The sequence below is a fragment of the Mustela putorius genome, unplaced genomic scaffold (genome assembly GCF_011764305.1).
Source record: "Mustela putorius furo isolate JIRA1106 unplaced genomic scaffold, ASM1176430v1.1 tig00000174_pilon_pilon_pilon, whole genome shotgun sequence".
Lineage (NCBI taxonomy): Eukaryota > Metazoa > Chordata > Mammalia > Carnivora > Mustelidae > Mustela > Mustela putorius.
In genome coordinates, this window is record NW_025421304.1 from 8,334,592 (window position 1) to 8,357,575 (window position 22,984).

The window sequence follows — 22,984 nt, forward strand, 5'->3', positions numbered from 1 at the left end:
AGGGTGATGTGGAAGTAAGAAGAGCAGCTCTTAACCTAGTTTATATGGCTGGGTCAGAAAAGATTACTTTGAAGAGTGATATCTTTTAATTTTTTATTTAAATTCAATTTAGGTAACATATACTGTATTATTATTTTCAGAAGCAGAATTTAGTGATTCATCAGTAACAGATACCACCCAGTGTTTATTATATCATGTGCCCTCCTTAATGCCCTTCATCCAATTACCCCATCCTCCCACCACCTCCCTCCAACAACCTGCAGTTTGTTTCCTATAGTTAAGAGTCTCTTAAGGTTTGCTTCCCTCTCTGTTTTCATCTTATTTTATTTTATTTTATTTTATTTTATTTTCCTCCCCATACCCTATGTTCATCTACTTTGCCCCTTAAATTTCACATTTCAGTAAAATCATCTGGTATTTGTCTTTCTCTGATTGACTTATTTTGCTAACCAGAATACCATCTAGTTTCATCCATGTCATTGCAAATAGAAAGATTTCATACTTTTGATGGCTGATTAATATTCCATTGTATATACACCACATCTTCTTTATCCATTCATCTGTCGATGAACACCTTTGAGCTCGTTCCACAGTTTGACTATTGTGGACATTGCTGCTAAAAACATTGGGATGCAGGTGTCCCTTCAAATCACTGTTTGTATCCTTTGGATAAATACTTAATAGTGCAATTGCTGGGTCATAGGGTAATTGTATTTTTAACTTTTTGAGGAATGAGAAGTAATAATGAAGGCAAAACACAAAAGATGACTACAAGGCAGCCAGGTAAGGTAAGGAGAAAGGAAGCTTCTATCAAGAGACACAACAAGTGCAAAATCCAAGAGCTGAGAATGAACATGGGGCTAGACGAAATTGAAAACAATTGCCTGGGGGAGTATAGAGTCCAAAGAGAGAAATGGTGGGAGATGAGGCTGAAGAGTCAGTCAAAAAGGATCTTTGAGCAAATATTGGGATCATTGGGCTTTATGATAAGGCAATGGAAAGTCATTGAAAGAGTTCAAGCAATAATCAGATTTATGTGTTATTAAGTTGCAAATTTTGGCTACAGTGAGAAGGACAACAATAGTGGATGTGGGAAGCCCTATTAGGATATTATATTTAGTTATCTATTCCTATATAACAAATTAATACAGATATCATACCTGATGAATATCTAGTCAAAGATATAAGAACCAGGTACTAGTATTCTATAAATACATATATGATATTAATTACTATTAATTATTAGCTGACATAATTAATCTAATTAGTTGATTAATTATTGACCAATATTAAATATTTATCAATTACTATGCACCAAGCATAGATCTTAGCAGTTTACATTTAATCTCACAACAACTTCATGAGGTGCAATCATAACATCTCTTGAGGAAACAGATATACCAAGAGATAATGCAGCTTCCCAAGGCCATTCAACAGGAAAATCGTGGAAAATCTTGGAAATCATGGAAAATCATGGATAATCATGGGAAAACATGGAAAAATCATTGGAAAACCATGAAAATCATGTAAAATCATGGATATATTATAGCATATGGAATCTCTAACTTCAGAGCACTGTATTGTGACCTTTATGTTCATTATAAAACTCAAGCCATACAACACCTTATAAGGTAGTCTAATGTCATTTTATAAATGTGAAACTCAAATTCTAAGAGGAGAAATAACTTGCTTAAAGTCATGCCACCCATAAAATCTGAGATGTAACTCTAACTTGGGTTCTGAATGATTCACAGTCACAGGCTCCCAATTGCTATGTTGCATGAAAGCCAAGATATCTTGTTTCTAATATAAGAATATAAATTCTGTATAAGAAGGATTGAATTTATTCCACATAATTTAGCAGCACAAAATAAGTGATGACAGGAAAACTGAAGTTATTCCACATGAGTAACCAAAACTCTCTAAGAATGGAAAGAGAGACCACAGCAGTATGAATGCCCCATCACGTATACAGTCAGGCCAAGGATGATTGGCCTTATGTTGAAGCTGATGAAGAGGGGATTCTTTTTTTTCTTTTCTTTTTTTTTTTTTTTGAAGAGGGGATTCTTGATCAAGAAAAAGTTCAACCAAGGACACTTGAGGTCCTCTCTAACTTTAGGACTCTATGATTCACATGGCTAAAGACTTTCCTTTAATTCCTAAGAGCTTTGTTCTTTGTACTCTATACTTTTTTACCATAAAATCAAGAAATAATGCAGACTGGGAATATAAAACTAATTTTTTTTTTTTTCCTGTTTTTATATCTAATAGAATCATAGTTCATATTACGTTATCTGAAAAATATAAGGAACTGATACTCAGTGTTTGTCTTTCCAAGGAATAAGATCAGTCTTAACATTAGCAGGAGTCACTTTTGAATTCATCAGTAATATTTCATTTCTCATCTGCCAATGAGGTGATCCATGTGGCAGAGATAGACAGATTGAACTGTGAGCAACCTGGGTGGGTCAGTACAGTGCAGACTGCATATGCTTGGCTTAGGTTTTGGGTTTTATACTTGCTGTAGATTAATTCCTTTAAATATTTTTTACAAATTTGACTCCAAGAGACTCATGCAGTAAGAATTCTTTTGCCAATACCTTGGATGTTAGACACCTGGCTCACCACTTCTGACAAGCAATGTAAACACCCCATGTGCGGTCAGCATATTCAGTCCTATGACATGAGCATACCATGCTTTCTTTGTTTCTTTGTTTGTTTCTTTCAACAGCCTTCTTTCTGTCAAACTCATGAGGATTATTTCCAGCAGAGAATAAAAGTAGTTGACAATTTGCATGTGTTCAACTCAGTATCTTCTTCTCTCTTATGTGGAGGCTGAACTCAATCCTTCCAGACATCTGGGCCCAGGAGAAATAACAGTGGACTCTATAGAGAAATGTGTCATTTTCAGGAAAAAAAGAGAAATCATTAGATGAAAACTCTCTCACCTCCCATTTACCAAATCTATAAACCTTGCTGACTCAGTGTGTCTCCCCTTTCTGTTCCCTTTCATTGAGGATGAAGTCCTTCCTCATAAGTATGAAAAGCCTACTCCTGGGCTTATGCTATGAACCTCAAATCTTTTATCCTTGTAAGAAGCCCCACTGACTCCATTGTTGTCTTCCCCTCCTATATCTTCATCACCCCTGTCTTGTATATATCTCATAAACATTCAAAAATGTTTTAGTCTAAAACCATAAGTGACTCTTAATCTCACAAAACAAACTGAGGGTTGCTGGGGGGAGGGGGGTTGGGAGAAGGGGGGTGGGGTTATGGACATTGGGGAGGGTATGTGCTTTGGTGAATGCTGTGAAGTGTGTAAACCTGGCGATTCACAGACCTGTACCCCTGGGGATAAAAATATATGTTTATAAAAAATAAAGAATTAAAAAAAAAATGTTTTAGTCTAACCCACCTTAAAAAAAAAAAAAAAAGCTATACCTCTGCCCCTTTGGCGCTTGTCTTATTCCTCTCCTCTCCTTTATAGTCCATCTTCAAAAAAGGGATTTGAGGTGTTTATATACACTGCCCCCATCTCCTGTCACTCCCATTTTCTCCTTGAAAATGGCCTCACTGTTACAACTCTTACAAAAAACCTCTTACCAAAGGCACTATGGGCTTCATGTTTCTAAATCCCATGGCTACATTTTAGTCTCCACTACTATGGCCTTTTGGATGAGTTTGCCATTTTTTTAGGTGCTGTGACTGAGTGTTCTCCTGGCTTTTCTAAGGTCTTTCTATCTCTGCCTCTTAGATGCACCATCACCTCCACCCAGCTTTAAAGATCAAAGTTCCTCAGGGTTTAGCCCTGGCTCCTTGTCTTTCCAACATCTTTCTGGGTATCTCTTTCACTCCCAAGGTATCAAACACAACCCATATCAGAATCACAGATGTCTTGTTCACCGTAATTCCTCAGTATTTAGGACAGTGCCTCCTACAAATAGTTTCTCCATTTTCTTTGTTTAATTAGTTGACTTGAAGCCAGATGTTCCAAGTTCATCGTGGAGAAAGGCATAGATAATGACAGGAGTAAGACACAAGGGTTAGAAGTGTAATCTTTGGAGTCAGAGCTTGATTTATAGCCTAGATCTTCCTTTTACTAGCTTTGTGATTTGGGACAAATTGTTTGTTTGTTTGTTTTTTAAGATTTTATTTATTTATTTGACAGAGAGAGATCACAAATAGACAGAGAGGCAGGCAGAGAGAGAGAAAAGGAAGCAGACTCCCTGCCAAGCGGAGAGCCTGATGCGGGGCTTGATCCCAGGACCCTGAGATCATGACCTGACCCGAGGGCAGCAGCTTAACCCACTGAGCCACCCAGGCACCCCAAATTGTTTGTTTTTAAAATAGTATCAAATAAGGTATCTATGTTAAGATTTTTTCCTTTTTCTTTTTTAGATTTTGTTCATTTTTGTTCATCTTTTTAAAGATTTTGTTCATTTATTTGAAAGAGAGAACAAGCACAAGCAGTGGGAACAGCAGGCAGAGGAATAAGCAGGCTCCCTGCTGAAAAAGGAAACACTAAAAATATCTCTCAGTTTTTCTAATATCAAAAAGTTCATTTGGTGCTGCTTAAAAATGGTTTACTAAATTTTAAATAATTCTATATCTATTATGAATAACTTATTCCACTGCTAGTGATTTAAACACTATGACCCCCCCGCTTACCCTTAAGGAAACTGGTTTCTGAGTACTTGTAGTCATCTGATCACTTGTTGTAGGCAGAAGACCCATATAGGGTGGAAGGCTATATATTATTTTTGATAGAAAATATCCATATAGCACCCATTCTCCCTTCTTTGGGTAATTCTGACAAAAATTTTCCTGTAGGAAATAACTCCTTCCCACCCTCAGTCCGCGAATGTCAAGTGGAATTGGCACCACCTTTGGCTGCAGAAGGCATTAGACACAGGACTGACTAGTCAGTGCATCACATTTCCCTGACCATGCCAGTTAAAGGAGAGACACATGGCTCAGTCAGGGACAGAGAGGAATAAAGAGACTTTAGTGTGCCCTTTAAGAAGACACACTTTCTTTCCACAAGCCTTGAATGAGGGATTTGAGCCCCTCGTAGCCATTAGTGGAGTTCAATCATGTAGCTGGAATGGAAAAGAATGGCCAGGAAATAGAGAGAAACTGAGTTCAGTGACATTTTTTGAGCCTCTGGATTAAGAGTTCAACTGACTAGTCCTTTTGGGTCATCATGTAACTAAAGAAATTCTTTTTTCCCCAAAGTCAGGTTAAGTTAGAGCTCTTTGATTTAAAAAGGATGGAAAATCTAAGTGATGTACCTGTCTAGTTTATTCCTCTCTGTTCTATGTTTTAAACTAGCCACCTAATTAATTGAAACAGGTGAAGCATCATCATCAGAAAGCAGTCATTCACTCCCGAAATATGACATAGGAACCATTGTCAGAGATTTCAAGTCTGTAAGAAGCCAGCTATAGGATATTTAGAGACAAAATTGCAGAATTTTAAAGAGAAATGTGACTTCAGAGAAGACCATATATTTAGTGGGTCACAAATCCAAAAACATGCAAAGTCAAGAAGAGAACATGAATGAGTGAAAGAGTCAGGAGTGAGAAGAGCAGCGACACTGATGAAAAATGACCAATGACACTCAACTCTGGGTCCATACCCAGGGAGGAGTAGTGGGTATCAGGCTACACTGGACGTCCTATGTGAGTAGCCTCCACTTAGTGTCGTCTGACTACTGGATGTGGGAATAGTGGTTCAAGATGAAATATTTTATGTGAAACTGGTTTTTGAGTGTTGCCAACTAAATTGCTTTTTTAAACCGTGTGATTCAAACATAGTATATAATCAAACCACACTCAGCCCAAAATTGTCAAAATATTCATTATGAAGATGGGGGTAGGATGGTGGTAAGGGAGTAAATTAAACCCCCAAATGGACCATGTCTTACACAACTACTAGCAAGAGGCAAAGACTAGACTCAAATTCTAGTCTCCTGACATGTCCCCCCACACTGAACAGACTGAAAATCACACTGTAATAAGAGTAATCTCCATACCTGGAGAACAATGCCAGTTTGTATAGCATTCTCACATAAAGTGAAATCTAATCCTTATAGAATGTAGGTACTATTCTATTCCTATTTCTATGCATACACGTGACAAATGGAAGAGTCATGATCAAACTTGGGTCTTTACAAGACTATTCCAGACACTGTTAAAAAAAAAATTATACAGCAAATGAAGGATTCAACTTGTCAGGGATTAGTAATAATTTCTTACTATTTCCAAACAAAAACATTGCAAATTAAGAGCATTGATCATAATTTAAAAGCTATCAGTATCATCCTGGGTAAAAATGATGAATAAGCTTTAAGGATACTCAGTAAACACTTGATAAGTCACCTCTGATATTTTCCATATTTTTAATTTGAATTCTATTAACTAATATATAGTACCTCATTTGATTCAGATACACTGTTCAATAATTCATCCGTTGTGTATAAAACCCATTGCTCATCATATCGTGTGCCCTTTCTAATGCCCATCACCTGATTGCCCCATCTCCCCATTCCCCAGTAACCCTCAGTTTTTTTTTCTTATAGTTAATAGTTTCTCATGGTTTTTCTTCCTTTCTGATAACTTTCCATTCTGTTTGCCCTCCCTTCCCCTATGATCCTCTGCATTGTTTCTTAAATTCCACATATGAGTGAAACCATATGATAATTGTCTTTCTCTGATTGACTTATTTCACTTAATACCCTTAGTTTCAACCATGTCAATGGAAATGGTAAGTATTCATCCTTTCTGATGGCTGAGTAATATTCCATTGTATATATGAGCCACATCTTTTTTATCCATTCATCTGTCCATGGACATCTATCTCTTCTTCTTCCACAGTTTGACTATTGTGGACATTGCTACTATGAACATTGGGGTAACACTTCTTCTCACTACATCTGTATCTTTGGAGTAAATACTCAGTAGTGCAATTGCTGGGTCATAGTGTTGTTCTAATTTTAACATCTTGAGGAACCTCCATACTATTTTCCAGAGTGGCTGTACCACCTTGTATTCTCACCAACAATGTAGGAGGGTTCCCCTTTCTCCGTAGCCTCACCAACATTTGTTGTTTCCTGACTTGTTAATGTTTGCCATTCTAACTGGTATAAGGTGGTATCTCATTGTGGTTTTGATTTGTATTTCTCTGATGCCAAGTGATGTGGAACATTTCTTCATGTAACTGTTGGCCCTCTGTATGTCTTCTTTGGAGAAATGTCCGTTTGTGTCTTCTGCCCATTTCTTGACTGGATTATTATTTCTTGACTGGATTATTTTTGGGTGTTGAGTTTATTAAGTTCTCTATAGATCTTGCATACTAGCTCTTTATCTGATACATTATTTGCAAATACCTTCTCCCATTCTGTAGGTTGCTTTTCAGTTTTGTTAACTGTTTTCTTTGCTGTACAAAAGCTTTTTATCCTGATGAAGTCCCAATAGGTCATGTTTAATTTTGTTTTCCTTGCTTTGGAGATATGTCCAGAAAGACATATCTAGAAAAAAGTTGCTGAGGCAGATGTTGAAGAGGATGCTGCTTGTGTTCTTCTCTAGGATTTTGATTGCTTGCCATCTCATATTTGGGTCTTTCATCCATTTAGAATTGACATTTGTGCATAATGCAAAAAAAAAAAAAAAAGGTTCAGTTTAATTCTTCTGCATGTGGCTACCCAATTTTTCCAGCACCATTTGTTGAAGAGACTGTCCTTTTTACATTGGATATTCTTTCCTGCTTTGTTGAAGATTAGTTTTCTATAGAGTTCAGGGTCTGTTTCTGGTGTTTTACTCTATTCCATTGGTCTAGGTGTCTTGTTTTTGTGCTAGTATCATACTGTCTTGATGACCACAGCTTTGTTTATAGCTTGAAGTCAAGCATTGTTATGCCCCCAGCTTTGGTTTTCTTTTTCAACATTTCTCTGCCTATTCAGGGTCTTTTTTGGTTCCATACAAATTTTAGAATTGTTTGTTCAGCTCTGTGAAAAATGGTATTTTGATAGGACTTGCATTGAATGTGCAGATTGCTCTGGTTAGCATAGGCATTTTTTAAAAAAGATTTTAGTTATTTATTTGTCAGAGAGAGAGAGAGCACAAGCAGAAGGGAGCAGCAGGCAGATAGAGAGAGGCAAGTGGAGGGAGAGGCAGACTCCACGCTGAGCAAGGAGGCCAATGTGAGACTTGATCCCAGGACCCTGGGATCATGACCTGAGCTGAAGGTAGACGCTTAACTGACTGAGCCACCCAGGCACCCCAGCATAGACATTTTAACAATATGTATTCTTCCAATCTATGAGCATGGAATATTTTCCATCTCTTTGTGTCCTCCTCACTTTCCTTCATAAGTGTTCTGTAGTTCTTGAATACAATATTTGATTAATGTTTGTTTCTATAGCAGATATTATCAGTGTCCCACCAATATTCCTATCATTCTATGATTTTAGGGAGTTCAGCCAATTTCTGTATTTCAGATCCTGAAAGATTCTCTTGGCAACTGAAGGCTACTGTGCAGCAGGCTGAAGTGCCAAGGAATTAACAACCTCTGCCAGAAGTCCTCAGCCAATGATCCTCTATAAGTACCCCAGTTCTCTTGCCTTGGAAAGGATAATTCTGATGTGTTATTTTACATATTTTCTCAATATCCTACAGGTTTAAGCTTCAGTTCACTGTTTTGTTCACTGTGACATCTGACTTAATAGGACGCCCTCTAATGACTGAATCACTCCTCCACTTCTCTGTTTCCTGAACCTACCGAATAAACTATTGGTGCTGAAATCCTTGTCTCAGTATTTGTTTCTGAGGCATTCTGGACTAAGCCAGCCTCTTTCCTAAGACAGTAAGCCGCTGATGACTGTAGATGGCTTATTCACCACTGTGTCTGATAATAAATACTCGGTCAATAATTAAGTAGGGAAAGGAAAAAAACATTATTGTAATTGTTACCATTTTTGTCAGTGTTGTTATTCAATATAAAATACTCAGCTCACCTTCACTGAGCACATTCAGCAGTACATCTGATTCTTGAACAAAATCAGGCTTTAAGGCCTTTGCATTTCACTTAGGGAAAATGAGGAAGGACTCGGGAATCAGGTTCTTTGAGGAAAGGCTGCCAGATGAGAGGTAATGTCTGTCCTGTTTTTCTGTCTGAGTCAGGACTCCAAAGGCAGAGATGACTTGCTCTCTAGTGTGAAAGCCTCCAGGGTTGTCAGCTCTGTGACAGACACTTAACAAGACTTCAGAAAGCATTGACCTCAGCCAGCACCCAGTCTCAAGGAAGTAACTCAGAATTAAAGTCAAATCAACAAGCCACTCCTCTAATTGAGGCTGAAAGCAGGAGAAGCTGTAGATATAGTTTGTGGCATAAAGGACAGGCATGTCACCTCAAGAAAAAGTACAAGTCAAGTCAGCATGTCACCTCCCACTGCTGGCTATGCAGAGATTTTAATGAAACATCTTGGGATTAATCCACACCAAAGGCCTATCTCACCCAGCTCCTGGCAGGGGCCAATTTATAGCTTAAAGAGATGTCATCAACTTTAATAGGCTTCAAGCTTCAAGTCTCACCTTAAAATTATTGACTTCTTTTTTTTTTTTTAAGATTTTTTATTTATTTGTTTGACAGATAGAGATCACAGGTAGGCAGAGAGAGAGAGGAGGAGGAGGAAACAGTCTCCCCGCTGAGCCGAGAGCCTGATGTGAGGCTCGATCCCAGGACACTGCGACCATGACCTGAGCCGAAGGCAGAGGCTTTAACCCACTGAGCCACCCAGGCACCCCAAAATTATTGACTTCTTATGGAGTCCTATCTGGCTGCCCATTTAACTTCATTCAGGAATGGGATTGGAGAGCAAAAGAATAAAAAAGCCCTCAAGCTTTAAGGCTAGAAAGGACCTTATTAGACAAGGAACCACAAAATCAAATGTCTATAGTAGCCAGCAGGGAGGATAAATGGATGAAGTCTCTGGTCAGACTCTCTGAGAACCTGGAGAATACCTGCTGGGTTCAAGGCAGCAATGCTTTTCAATCCCAAGTAATTGTTGCTAGGCAAAAGTTCAGATCCAGTGTGGCCAGATTTTTTTTTTTTTTTTCAAGAGAAGCCGTATATCGAGGTTTATAAAAGAAAAATTCCCCTGTACTTAAGTATTGATATTTAATTTAATATTTTAATATAATAAAACCAAGTGATAATAACAAAGAATAACAAAATTATTATACAGATAAGACTGGTAGTCATCTGGTACTCACCTGCTGTGCCTGTTGCAAAAATAGTGACTTCCTTACATTTAAATTGGGAAGCAGTCATTATCCCCGGCTCTCAAATGACTGTCTCCAGCACTCGGGCACCCCTGGCCTGCCCCTGAACATCAGTCTGTTCCATCATCCAGAGACTAAAATGTTAACACCTAACCAACAGATCACCTCAAGTTTCCTGTTTTGGCATGATCCTGTTTTGGCCAGCATCTGGTTGACCTGAACATCATTTGCACTATACTTGTGAAGTATTTTTAACAAACAAAACGCACATGCCAGTTCAAACAAAACACATACGCCAGGAATATTGATCCTACTGGAAATCAGTTTGAGACCCTGACTTATTCCAATTCCCCTTATTTGAGAGTTGGGGAAACAAAGGTAGACACAGAAAAAGTTATTTAATTAAAGTTATGAAACAAGTCACTGGCAAAACCTGATAAGAACCCACGACTTCAAGTTTATAGGCCAGGGCTCTCTCCTCTTCATCAATAGCTACCAAACCCATGGAAAGTATAGATTTTTAAAAGCGCAGATTTCTCTTAACTCTTAACTATAGAGAACAAACTGATGATTACCAGAGGGAGGAGTTGGGGAGATGGGTGAAATAGGTGATGGGAATTAAAGATTACATTTATCATGATGAGCACTGAGTAATGATTAGAATTGTTGAATCATTATATTGTACATCTGAAACTAATATAACACTGTATGTCAACTATACTGGAGTTTAATTTAAAAAGACTGAAAAAATAAAAACACGGATTTCTTTTCTCTATACCATCCCTGCCAAAACTCTGGGTTGGCCCAGGTATGAATATCTTTCAAAAACTCCTTAGATAATTCTGATGATCATCAGATCTGCCAAACATTGCTGTAAACTATAGCAATGGCATACCAGTAAATTTTAGCCATCAGGCTTCCTCTGTGGGACAAATTTGGAAAGAAGGGTGAAATCTCTATTGACATATTATTTAAATAATTCTCATCAGAGTTTCACATAGAAGACATGTGCATATATGTTGGGAGAACAAATGGTTTTTCCCAAGCCCCTTAGATCTGTCTTATTGCCATACTGAAGGGAAGAAAATTAAAGGAGGAAATTTTCAGAGATTGGTAAGAGTTGATGACCAGAGGAAGGGAGGCTATATGAGAACCAGCATCAGAATAGGACAGAAAAGTTTCAGCTGTGTCACTTACTAGTTCTACATCTTCAGATATCTCACTTAAGTTTTCTAGGTCTCACTTTCACCATCTGTAACATGGGGACAGCAATACCTACGAAGCAAAATAATCACAGATTTCAGAAAAAAAATCGGTCAATTCTGGGTTATCCTGGCTGTAGTTTCCTCAGTGATAGTAAGAGATTCATCCAGAGAGCCAAGAGGATATGCAGCTTCTGCTCGGTCCACAGGAATGTCAATACAGCTTTATCAGCTCCTGCCTAAAGCACAAGTCTTGCCACAAACTGATGGAGAGCTCAGACCTTTTTGGTACTTTCACACCTCTGACACTCATGCTGATGAGTTCAGCTCAGGTATCAATAGGGTCAATTATAGGCAGCAATATGTAGTTGCCCTTAAAAGTCTGCTAATATAGCCCACGTGTAATTATAGAGCTTCCCTTAGTCATAAGGCAATTCTCACAGTACCTGACATATAGTGTAATTGTGATGGTCATGATTATGATTGTATGGTATGGAATAGTGATCTAGAATCCTACTCTAAAGGCAGACAAACCAAGGTACAGTTGTGATTTTAGATATTATTTCCAAATATCTTCCAGTCTCAAATCATCATCAGTGAAATAGAAGCAATAATGGTTATCACCTATATTGCATTATTACAAGAATTAAATGAGCTAATATTGGAAAGAGTTTAGCTTGGTGCCTGGCATATGACAGATGCTCAGTAAATGTTCTGTTTGGTGATAACACTATTAATATTAACTTCAGCATTGAACTTCAAGTTTGAGAGAACCTTGATTTGGTAAGATTTGGTACTAGTACTAGTAGCCTAACAGGCAACCATGGCCTGATGAGAGGTTTGCACAGAGCAAAGTCTAGCTGGTCCCATGGGGAGCACAGAAGTACTGAGATGTTCAAGAGCCTCCTTCAAGTCTCTGAGCTCAGCAGGGAGTTGTTTGCAATATAGCCTCAACCCACATCCACCAACAGACCTTTCCCAGTCTCAAACCCTTCTGCCAGAAAGGCTGTTAGTAACCCATCCAACTACCCCTATTTGTAAAGCTTGGTTGAGTCAGGCCAAGGAGAAGTGCTGAGGGATCTCAAGCTTCTGGTAGTATAGGAGACTCTGGGAAATGCCAACTGCAGATCCCAGATCTCCACCCACTTCTTCCAAGCAGATCCAAATAATAGGTTCTTTAGGTAGGCAGCCCATCAACTCAGGATTCCAAGACAAACAGCCTTCATTTTTTGATCTAAATTTCTAATCTTTCCAGAGAGTTGCAACACAGGGCCTACTAACAAGGAGACAAGCTACCAGAGAGAGAAAACACCTATATTCAGACCCCAGCTGTAGCACATTCTCAGTATGTCATTGTAAGAACCAAGCAGATGTGATTATATAAAGAACTATAGAGTGTAATCAGGATAGTTATTTTTTTAAGATTTTATTTATTTATTTGACAGAGAGAGATCACAAGTAGGCAGAGAGGTAGCAGAAAGAGAGGAGGAAGCAGGCTCCCTGCAGAGCAGAGAGCCCCATGTGGGGCTCAATCCCAGTACCCTGGGATCATGACCTGAGCCAAAGGCAGAGGCTTTAACCCACTGAGCCACCCAGGCGCCCCCAGGATAGTTGTTATTAACATTTATTAATATAACACATGCTATGAACTTTCATTCACAAAGTTCAGTGTGTAAAAATGTAACCTTCTATAACAAAACTCAGTTTTTGAGTTGTTACCATTTTGCCTTGCACACAAACTTAATCTAGTTACCTCATTCTTTCCCAGAGAAATGTAAACATTTCAAGATTAAAAGTCAGTGTTTTCTCCTGCCTACCCTCTTTTTCTGGATAGGACATCTCAGATATCCCAGGGCAGAGGTGAAAGACAGGGCTCTGAATCTCACTGAATCTTGGCATGGTGGAGGCAGTGGACCCACAGTGACTCTGGCATCCACATATCTCCTTCAGACCCAAAAGTCCTCTTCCAGCTATTTCCAAATTCACATACAGAAGTGCTTTTCCTTGTCACTTGTTGGGGGGCTCTTTCAGGCACCTTAGTAACTAGACATTTGCTCCTTCTGGTAAGTATTGCTGCACCAAATTGGGGTAGGGATGCTTTGGGTATCCCCCAGACCCATCTGGGAAATAAGTCTAGCTCCCCTCTGTAGCCTGTCCCTTCAAACCCATGAGAGGTCTCCATAGTTATCATCCAGGTCAGAGTCAAGAACCAAATAGACTTCATCTCTGCCCTATGGAACTAGTGACAAAAAAAACAAACAAACAAACAAACAAACAAACAAAAAAACAGTAATGTCAACACATAAATGAATAAGGTTTGAGAAAGTGTTATAAAGATAATAAACAAAAGTCAGTGGTAGAAGAAAACCTTGTTGGGGGGGTGGGGTGCCTGCTTATATACAGTGATCAGAATCAGGTAAGGCTGTCTGGTGAGGTGATAGATAAGCTAAGACCTGAAGGAAGGGAAGGAGCCCACATGTGAAAATTAGGATTAGGGTGATGGGACTGACACTCCAGGCATAGAAACAGATATGGGGAAAGGTCCTCAGGAGCATCCAAGCTTGATGTGGCATTGGAATACATAGAGTAGTTGAAACACATCCAAAAGTTATGTTGAAGAGTTAGAATTTATGCTAATTAAAGTGTTGTCATAGAAACATTCACTTTTGGTTACTTTTTTATCATTAAATGATTTTGAACAAGGATAAGATGGATTTTTCCCCCTAAAATATTATGTCAACCATAATTCTCAATAGATACAATATGGCTGCCCCCATGCAGGGACATTTCTGGTTGGCACAATGTATTGAGTATACTAGTACCATTTAAGGAGGTCCAGGGATGCTAAACACCCTGCAATATACAGGACAGGTCTACTCAATGAAGAATTGCTCCACCCCAAGTCCATTTTCCTAGCAAAATTTAGAGCATATCTGGCAGCTGTGTAGAGGCAAGAGTGGGAAAAAGACAAACATGTTAGCAGGGACATAATTAGGATTGCACTGACATTGTCCAGATGGGAAAAGATGATGGCAAGTGTAGAACTGGGACCTCAGGGATCAAGAAGAGTGAAAAAGTGGGCAGATATGAGCAGGCATCACATATTGGCCACACTGTGTTTTTATTAAATGAGACACAGTCCCAGAGTCTTTCTCAACATCACTCCTGGTAGACATTAACAATTGTTTCCAGTTAACAGTTGAGGCAAACCTATTAGGAAAATATCTGATTTGGGTAGTCCCTCAGAGATGGAGCAAAAAGGATACGAAAGGAAGAAATAGGGACTAAGTCTGGAAAAGAATGTTATTGAATAATGTAATATTCATGCAAGCCTTAAATGCCCAGATGAGCTTTTTAAATAAAAAGGACAATAGCTCTTCCATCTTTTAGAGGATTCCTCCTAGAAGCCCACCAGATTTTTCCCTCTCCTATTCCCTACCAAAACCTCATAGCTGCAATTTGAGTGTTCTCCAAAATTAAAAAAAAAAAAAAAAAAAATCCTTAAAGACTTGCCTATCACTCAGAAAATTAGCTGTCATGTGTAATTAGGTTAATTCAGCATGATATTCATCTGAAATATGAACATGCTATTAGTAATGAAAGCAAACATATGGAGCAAGTGTCCTTGATCTGCTGAGAGAGTGTGGCTGAGAGAGTGTGGCTAAGCCATGAGCTCCACACACAAATTATCACTATGCCTTTCCCAGAAAAGAAGGTGACATGATTAAAAAGACATCATAGAGGGGCACCCGGGTGGCTCAGTTGATTAAGCATCTTCCTTTGGCTCAGGTCATGATCCCAGGGTCCTAAGATTGAGCCCCATGCCAGGCTTCCTACTCAGTGAGGAGTCTGCTTCTCTCTCTCCCTTTGCCCCTCATATATGTGATCACATATATGTGCACTCTCTCACATACTCTATCTCTCAAATAAATAAATAAAAATCTTTTTTTTTAAATTTTATTTATTTATTTGACAGAGAGAGATCACAAGCAGGCAGAGAGGCAGGCAGAGAGAGAGAAGGAAGCAGGCTCCACGCTGAGCGGAGAGCCCGATGCGGGGCTCGATCCCAAGATCCTGAGATCATGACCTGAGCCAAAGGCAGAGGCTTTAACCCACTGAGCCACCCAGGCGCCCCTAAATAAATAAAAATCTTAAAAAGACATCACAGAGTCCCAGAATCTCAGAAAAGTCCCCACACAGTGAATTTATAATTCTGTAGGAAGAGTTAGGTGACCACAGTAGATGACCCTATCTTGGGTCAATTCAGCAACAATTACCATTCAGAATCAGTTAACACTTACTGAATCTCCTCTCTGCCTCTTGATCAACCCCAACCTACATGTTTTTGTGGACAAAGATTACAGATGGAGTCCTAGAATTAGGTCAACTCAATTTTTTGATTCATGGATTTGAAAGAAATATAGTAGGTGGGAAACAGATGTACATGGTCTACTTGTTAAAAAAAAAAAAAAAAAAAACCTGACTTCATTAGAATCTCTACCAACTGCAGCTTCATTGCATCACAAAGGGTCCCACACTGTCATAACTCATCCTGGAGGCTGGCTGCCCTTTATTTACCCCCAGGCAATGTGGCACTGTGTGTGTATACTCATAGGTAAACGTACTCATGTGAACATGAAGATATCAAGAAAAGTGTTTAAAACAAGCCTACCTAAATCCAAGATATTGAAAATAGATCATAAGGATAGACCACAGTGGGAAAGCAAACTATGTTCTCTCTCCAGCCCCCCTGATTAATCCATTATGGAAATTGGGTCTATCTTTCATACTAAATCACCTGAGAAGGTTTGTTGGTCACAAACCAGGCTTTCTTGGGGCATCTGGGTGGCTTAGTTGTTTAAGTGTCTGACTTCATCACAGCTCATGATCTCAGGATCCCAGGATTGAGCCTTGTGTCAGACTCCTCCTTCTCCCTCTGCCCCTCCCCAACCCTGGAGATAGTTGCTCACTCATTCTCAAGTAAAATCGTAACAAAAAAAAAAAAAAAAAAAAGACTTTCTTTTAATTTTGCTAAAGAATCCAAAAGCTTCCCTTTGTTCAGCTATAATAGGAAATGGAATGGGGTATCCATGCATTGAAAGGCAATCTTTCAATGATTTTTGACTAGAAGGTACTAAAGACATGATACTGGACATGTTTTTAAACCAAAGCAAAGGGGCAGGAGCCCCAGCACTAGAGATGGGCCCACAGTCCTGCTGGTCACAGATTGGCAACTAAAAAAGCATTCCTTTGACTACTGAGAGAAAAAATATGGTATAACTGGGCAAAATGCTCAAATCCCTATGTATTTTCAGATGGTAACATCATATATCTGGCTAGTATGAAATCTGAAATTGACCTTCAATCCAAATGCCATCATCCAAAACTAGCTTATGGAAATCTACATAAATTATTTTCCTATTTCAATATATTTGGAGACTTGAGTTTTTCTAGAATCACTTACAAGGTTATAGCAGATATTGTTGATGCCTCAATTCCCTCAGTTCACTTGAGGTCACCTGAAACTGTGACAGATGGTTTCCAAAATGGTGACTGTAGGGGCCTGGTTAGCCAGGGGAAGCCATCTGGCTGTAAACTTAGATTGACCCCGCCCCTTCCAGCGGAACTTAGTTGCAAACCCTGGATATCGGGGCAGGCCAGGTTGGATGGAGACATCCAATCAGTGGGCGTGCATATATTTACTGTGGTGAGTTGAAATCCCATTGGCCACCTGTGTGTGGGCCAGGCTCAACCACCTCTATAAGGGTTAGTCTGTGAGGCTGGGGTAGGGGTAGTAGAAGGAGGAGTTAGAATAGCTGTTAGACTAGTAGGAGGAGTTAGAATAGCCGTTAGAGTAGTAGGAGGAGTTAGAATATCCGTTGGGATAGCCATTAGAGTAGCTGTGGGGAGCCATTAGGGTAGTCGTGGGTTAATAGTGGGGAGCAGCGCTGCCCCAATCGGCCTCGCCACTGTAAGTGGCCTCATCGGGGAGCAGCCTGGCAGGGGAGCAGTCTCATCTGAGGAGCGGCCTCAGCCTGGGAGTGGGCTCCTCCAGAGCAGCCTTGTCCAGAGCGGCCTCGTCGGCAAGTGGCCTCATCCAGGGTGGCTTTGTCGGGGTCATCGTCGTCGCCTCTTTGAGTGGCCTCCTCTGGGGAGCGGCCGCATCTGGAGTGGCCTCGTCTGCGGAGCAGCCTCATCCAGAATGCCTCATCCCCAGCGGCCTTCTTGGGAGCAGCCTTGTCGGGGTCATCGTCATTGTCTCTTCATAAGAGATGGCCCCTACCAGTCAGTTTGATTTTTGATGCTTGGTGCGAAATAAAGTTTTGTTTGATTTTCACTTTGTGTCAGTCTCGTTCCTTTGATCACGAACCCTAACAGTGACAGCCTCCTGTCTCAAGCATTTGCACCTCTCTTCTTCCTGAGGACTTTTTCCAGCAGCACCAGAACGAACTCCAACAAATGGGAGTATAAGCTGGATACGCAAGTGGCAGAGCACAAAAGATATGCCTCAACAAACCGAGATGGAAAGGAAAAAATTCAAGTTCCCTGTCTTCTGGTGGACAAGTCTAGGTATATTCCATACAGTTTCTTACAAGGCCCTTGGAAAGATGGATCCCTAATAACCCATTCATTTATATATCTCTGTCTCACTTTTCTTGTCACTCCCTTTGTGATTTCTGGATTCATCTCCCAAATAAAATGCCAGCACATGTCCTTGAATTAAACTTTGCTTCTGCAGGAACCCAAACCAAGACAAAAACAGGTATTTTTAATCATTCCCTAATTAATATGGCTTATAATATAGTACTTTCTTATGTATATTTGGAAATATATATATTTTTGGATTTTGGAAATGTATATATTTTATATATATTATACATTTATACTACATATTATATATTATAGATTTATATGTATTATATTTGTTATGCAGGTATTTCCATAAAAGTTTTTAGTGAATAAGATCACGTTATGTGATAAACACAAAGATATACCACACAGATGTCCCACAGAGAGAGGAGTTTTGCCTCAGATGTTGGAAGTGCTATCAAGGTCATCTTCCAGTTGTCAGCCCATTCAGAAAATGCTCGCATACAGAGTGTGCCTGACTCCTGGGTGAGTCCAAACCCATATTGGGGCCTTGGTATGAGGGATAGGAGAGATCATATTCATCAAGGATATTGTTCTGAAATTCTCCTTTTTGGTGGGGTCTTTGCCTGGTTTGGGGATCAGGGTAATGCTGGCTTCATAGAGTCTGAAAGTTTTCCTTCTGTTTCTATATTTTTTTGAAACAGCTTCAGGGGAGTGGTATTATTTCTTCTTTGAAAGTTTGGTAGAATTCCCCCCAGGGAACCCATCAGGTCCTGGACTTTTGTTTTTTTAGGAGGTTTTTGTTTGCTGCTTCAATCTTGTTACTAGATATTGGTCTATTCAGTTTCTCAATTTCTTCCTGTTTCAGTCTTGGAAGTTTATAGGTTTCCAGGAATACATCCATTTCTTCTAGATTGCTTAACTAATTGGCATGTAGCTGTTGATAATAATTTCTGATTATTGTTTCTATTTCCTTAGTAGTGATCTCTCCTCTTTCACAATTTTATTAATTTTGGCTTTCTCTCTTTTCTATTGGATTAGTTTGGCCATTAGTAGTTTATTGATCTTATTGATTTTTTCAAAGAACCAGCTTCTAGTTTTGTTGATGCGTTCTACTATACCTCTAGTTTCTATCTCATTGATCTCTGCTCTAATCTTATTTCCCTTCTTATGCATGGAATTGGCTTAATTTATTGCTACTTTTCCAGTTCTTTAATGTGCACAGAGAGTTGGTGTATTCTGGTTTTTTTCAATTTTTGACTGAGGTTTGGATGGCTATGTATTTCCCCCTTATGACCACCGTTGCCATATCCCATAGGTTTTGGACTGAGGTGTCTTCATTCTCAGCGGTTTCCATGAATTTTTTGAATGTTTGGTCTTCTTTGATTTCCTGTTCTTTTTTTATTTCCTAGTTGATCCAAGAATTCTTTGTTTATATATAATTTTTTATTTTTTTAATTTCTTTTCAGTGTATAAGAATTCATTGTTTATGCACCACACCCAGTTCTCCATGCAACACGTGCCCTCCATAATACCCGCCACCATAATAGGCTCACCCTCAGATTGTTTTTCAGAGTCCATAGTCTCTCATGTTTCAACTCCTCCTCCAATTTCCCCCAACTCCATTCTCCTCTCCCTCTCCCCATGTCCTCCATGTTATTTCTTATGTTCCACAAAGAACCATATGATAATAGACTTTTTCTGCTTGACTTATTTCACTCAGCATAATCTCTTCCAGGCTTGTCCATGTTGATACAAAAGTTAGATATTCATCCTTTCTGATGAAGGCATAATAATCCATAGTGTATATGGACCACATCTTCCTTTCCATTCGTCCGTTGAAGGGCATCTTTGTTCTTTCCACAGTTTGGTGACCATGGCCAATGCTGCTATCAACATTGAGGTAGAGATGGCCCTTCTTTTCACTACATCTATATCTTTGGGGTAAATTCCCAGTAGTGTAATTGCAGGGTCACAGGTAAACTCTATTTTGAATTTCTTAAGGAATCTGCACACTGTTTTCCAAAGTGGCTGCACCAACATCCATTCTCACAAACAGTGTAAGGAGGTTCCCCTTTCTCTACATCATTTCCAGCACATGTTGTTTCCTGTCTTGCTAATTTTGGCCATTCTAACTGGTGTAATGTGGTATCTCAGTATACTTTTGATTTGAATCTCCCTGATGGCTAGGTGATGATGAACATTTTTTCATATGTCTGATAGCCATTTGTGTGTTTTCATTGAAGAAGTGTCTGTTCATGTCTTCTGCGCATTTTTTTGACATGATTATCTCTTTGGGGTGTGTTGAGTTTGAGGAGTTCTTTATAGATCCTGAATAGTTCTTTACAGATCCTTTTGTCTGTAGTGTCATTTGCAAACATCTTCTCTCATTCCTGGATGGCCCCTTTGTTTTGTTGACTCTTTCCTTTGCTGAGCAGAAGGTTTGATCTTGATGAAGTCCCAAAAGTTCATTTTCATTTTTGTTTCCTTTGCCCTTGGAGACATATCTTGAAAGAAGTTGCTGTGGCTAATATCAAAGAGGTTACAGCCTGTGTTCTCTTCTATGATTCTGACGGATTCCTGCCTCATGTTGAGCTCTTTTATCCATTTCAAGTTTATCTTTGTGTATGGTGTAAGACAGTGGCCAAGTTTCATTTTTTCTAAGCACAGCTGTCCAATTTTCCCAGCACCATTTATTGAAGAGACTGTCTTTTGCCACTGTATATTTTTTCCTGTTTTGTTGAAAATTATTTGACCATAAAGTTGAGATTCCATATGTGGGCTCTCTACTCTGTTCCACTGGCCTATGTGTCTGTTTTTGTGTCAGTACCATGCTGTCTTGGTGATCACAGCTTTGTAGTAAAGCATGAAATCAGACAGTATGATGCAACCAGTTTTGTTTTCTTTTACAACATTTCCGTAGCAATTCCAGTCTCTTCTGATTCCATACAAATTTTAGGTTTCCTTGCTCCATCTCTTTGAAAAATACTGGTGGAATTTTGCTACAAAAGTTGGGTATTCATCCTTTCTGATAGAAGCATAATACTCCATAGTGTATATGGACCACATCTTCCTTATCTATTCGTCCACTGAAGGACATCTTGGTTCTTTCCACAGTTTGGTGACCGTGCCGATTGCTGCTATAAATATTGGAGTACAGATGGCCCTTCTTTTCACTACATCTGTATCTTTGTGGTAAGTACCCAGTAGTGCAATTGCAGGGTCATTGGGAAGCTCTATTTCTAATTTCTTGAGGAATCTCCACACTGTTCTCCAAAGTGGCTGCACCAACTTGCATTCCCACCAACAGTGTAAGAGGGTTCCCCTTTCTCCACATCCCCTCCAACCTCCTGTCTTGCTAATTTTGGCCATTCTAACTGGTGTAAGGTGGTATCTCAATCTGGTTTTCATTTGAATCTCCCTGAGGGCTAGTGATGATGAACATTTCTTCATGTGTCTGATAGCCATTTGTATGGCTTCATTGGAGAAGTGTCTGTTCATATCTTCTGCCCATTTTTTGATATGATTGTCTGTTTTGTGTGTGTTGAGTTTGAGGAGTTCTTTATAGATCCTGGATATCAGCCTTTTGTCTGTACTGTCATTTGCAAATATCTTCTCCATTCTGTGGGTTGCCTCTTTGTTTTGTTGACTGTTTCCTTTGCTGTGAAGAAGCTTTGGATCTTGTTGAAGTCCCAAAAGTTCATCTTGGCTTTTGTTTCCTTTGCCTTTTGAGACATATCTTGAAAGAAGTTGTTGTGGCTCATATCGAAGAGGTTACTGCCTATGTTCTCCTCTAGGATTCTGATGGATTCCTGTCTCAAATTAAGGTCTTTTTTTTTTTAAGATTTTATTTATTTATTTGACAGAGAGAGATCACAAGTAGATGGAGAGGCAGGCAGAGAGAGAGAAAGAGAGGGAAGCAGGCTCCCTGCTGAGCAGAGAGCCCGATGAGGGACTCAATCCCAGGACCCTGAGATCATGACCTGAGCCAAAGGCAGAGGCTTAACCCACTGAGTCAACCAGGCACCCCTCACATTAAGGTCTTTTATACATTTTGAGTTTATCTTTGTACACGGTGTAAGAGAACGGTTGAGTTTCATTCTTCTACATATAGCTGTCCAATTTTCCCAGCACCATTTATTGAAGAGACTGTCTTTTTTCCACTGTATATTTTTTCCTGTTTTGTCAAAGACTATTTGACCATAGAGTTGAGGGTCCATATCTGGGCTCTCTAATCTGTTCCACTGGTCTGTGTGTCTGTTTTTATGCCAGTACCATGCTGTCTCGGTGATCACAGCTTTGTAGTAAAGCTTGAAATCAGATAACGTGATGCTCCCAGTTTTATTTTTGTTTTTCAACACTTCCTTAGTGATTCAGGATCTCTTCTGATTCCATACAAATTTTTGTATTATTTGCTCCAGCTCTTTGAAAAATACCAGTAGAAGTTTTATCAGAATGGCATTAAAAGTATAGATTTCTCTAGGCAGTATAGACATTTTAACAATGTTTATTCTTCATATCCAAGAGCGTGGAATGGTCTTCCATCTTTTTATGTCTTCTTCAATTTCTTTCATGAGTGTTCTGTAGTGCCTCGAGTACAGTTCCTTTACTCCTTTGGTTAGGTTTATTCCCAGGTATCTTATGGTTCTTGGTGCTATAGTAAATGGGATCGATTCTCTAATTTTCCTTTCTGTATTTTCATTGTTAGTGTATAAGAAAGCCACTGATTTCTGTACATTGACTTTGTATCCTGCCACGTTGCTGAATTGCTGTATGAGTTCTAGTAGTTTGGGGGTAGAGTCTTTTGGATTTTCCATATAAAGAATCATGTCATCTGCGAAGAGAGAAAGCTTGACTTCTTCATTGCCAATTTGGATACCTTTTATTTCTCTTTGTTGTCTGATTGCTGTT

The 22,984-nt window shown here is 39.3% G+C and overlaps 1 long non-coding RNA gene across 2 annotated transcripts; it reads right to left on the reverse strand.

The window, feature by feature from the left end:
- Positions 1 to 2,227: 2,227 nt before the first annotated feature.
- On the reverse strand, positions 2,228 to 17,215 carry LOC101671591. Of its 2 annotated transcripts, none has more exons than XR_198855.3 (3): positions 16,947 to 17,215; positions 11,478 to 11,555; positions 2,228 to 2,886 (listed from the first exon to the last, which is right to left on the reverse strand). It is a non-coding gene; the product is annotated as an uncharacterized LOC101671591 (long non-coding RNA). The 2 variants fall into 2 exon arrangements; XR_001178121.2 differs by lacking the exon at positions 16,947 to 17,215 and adding an exon at positions 15,784 to 15,932.
- Positions 17,216 to 22,984: the final 5,769 nt, after the last annotated feature.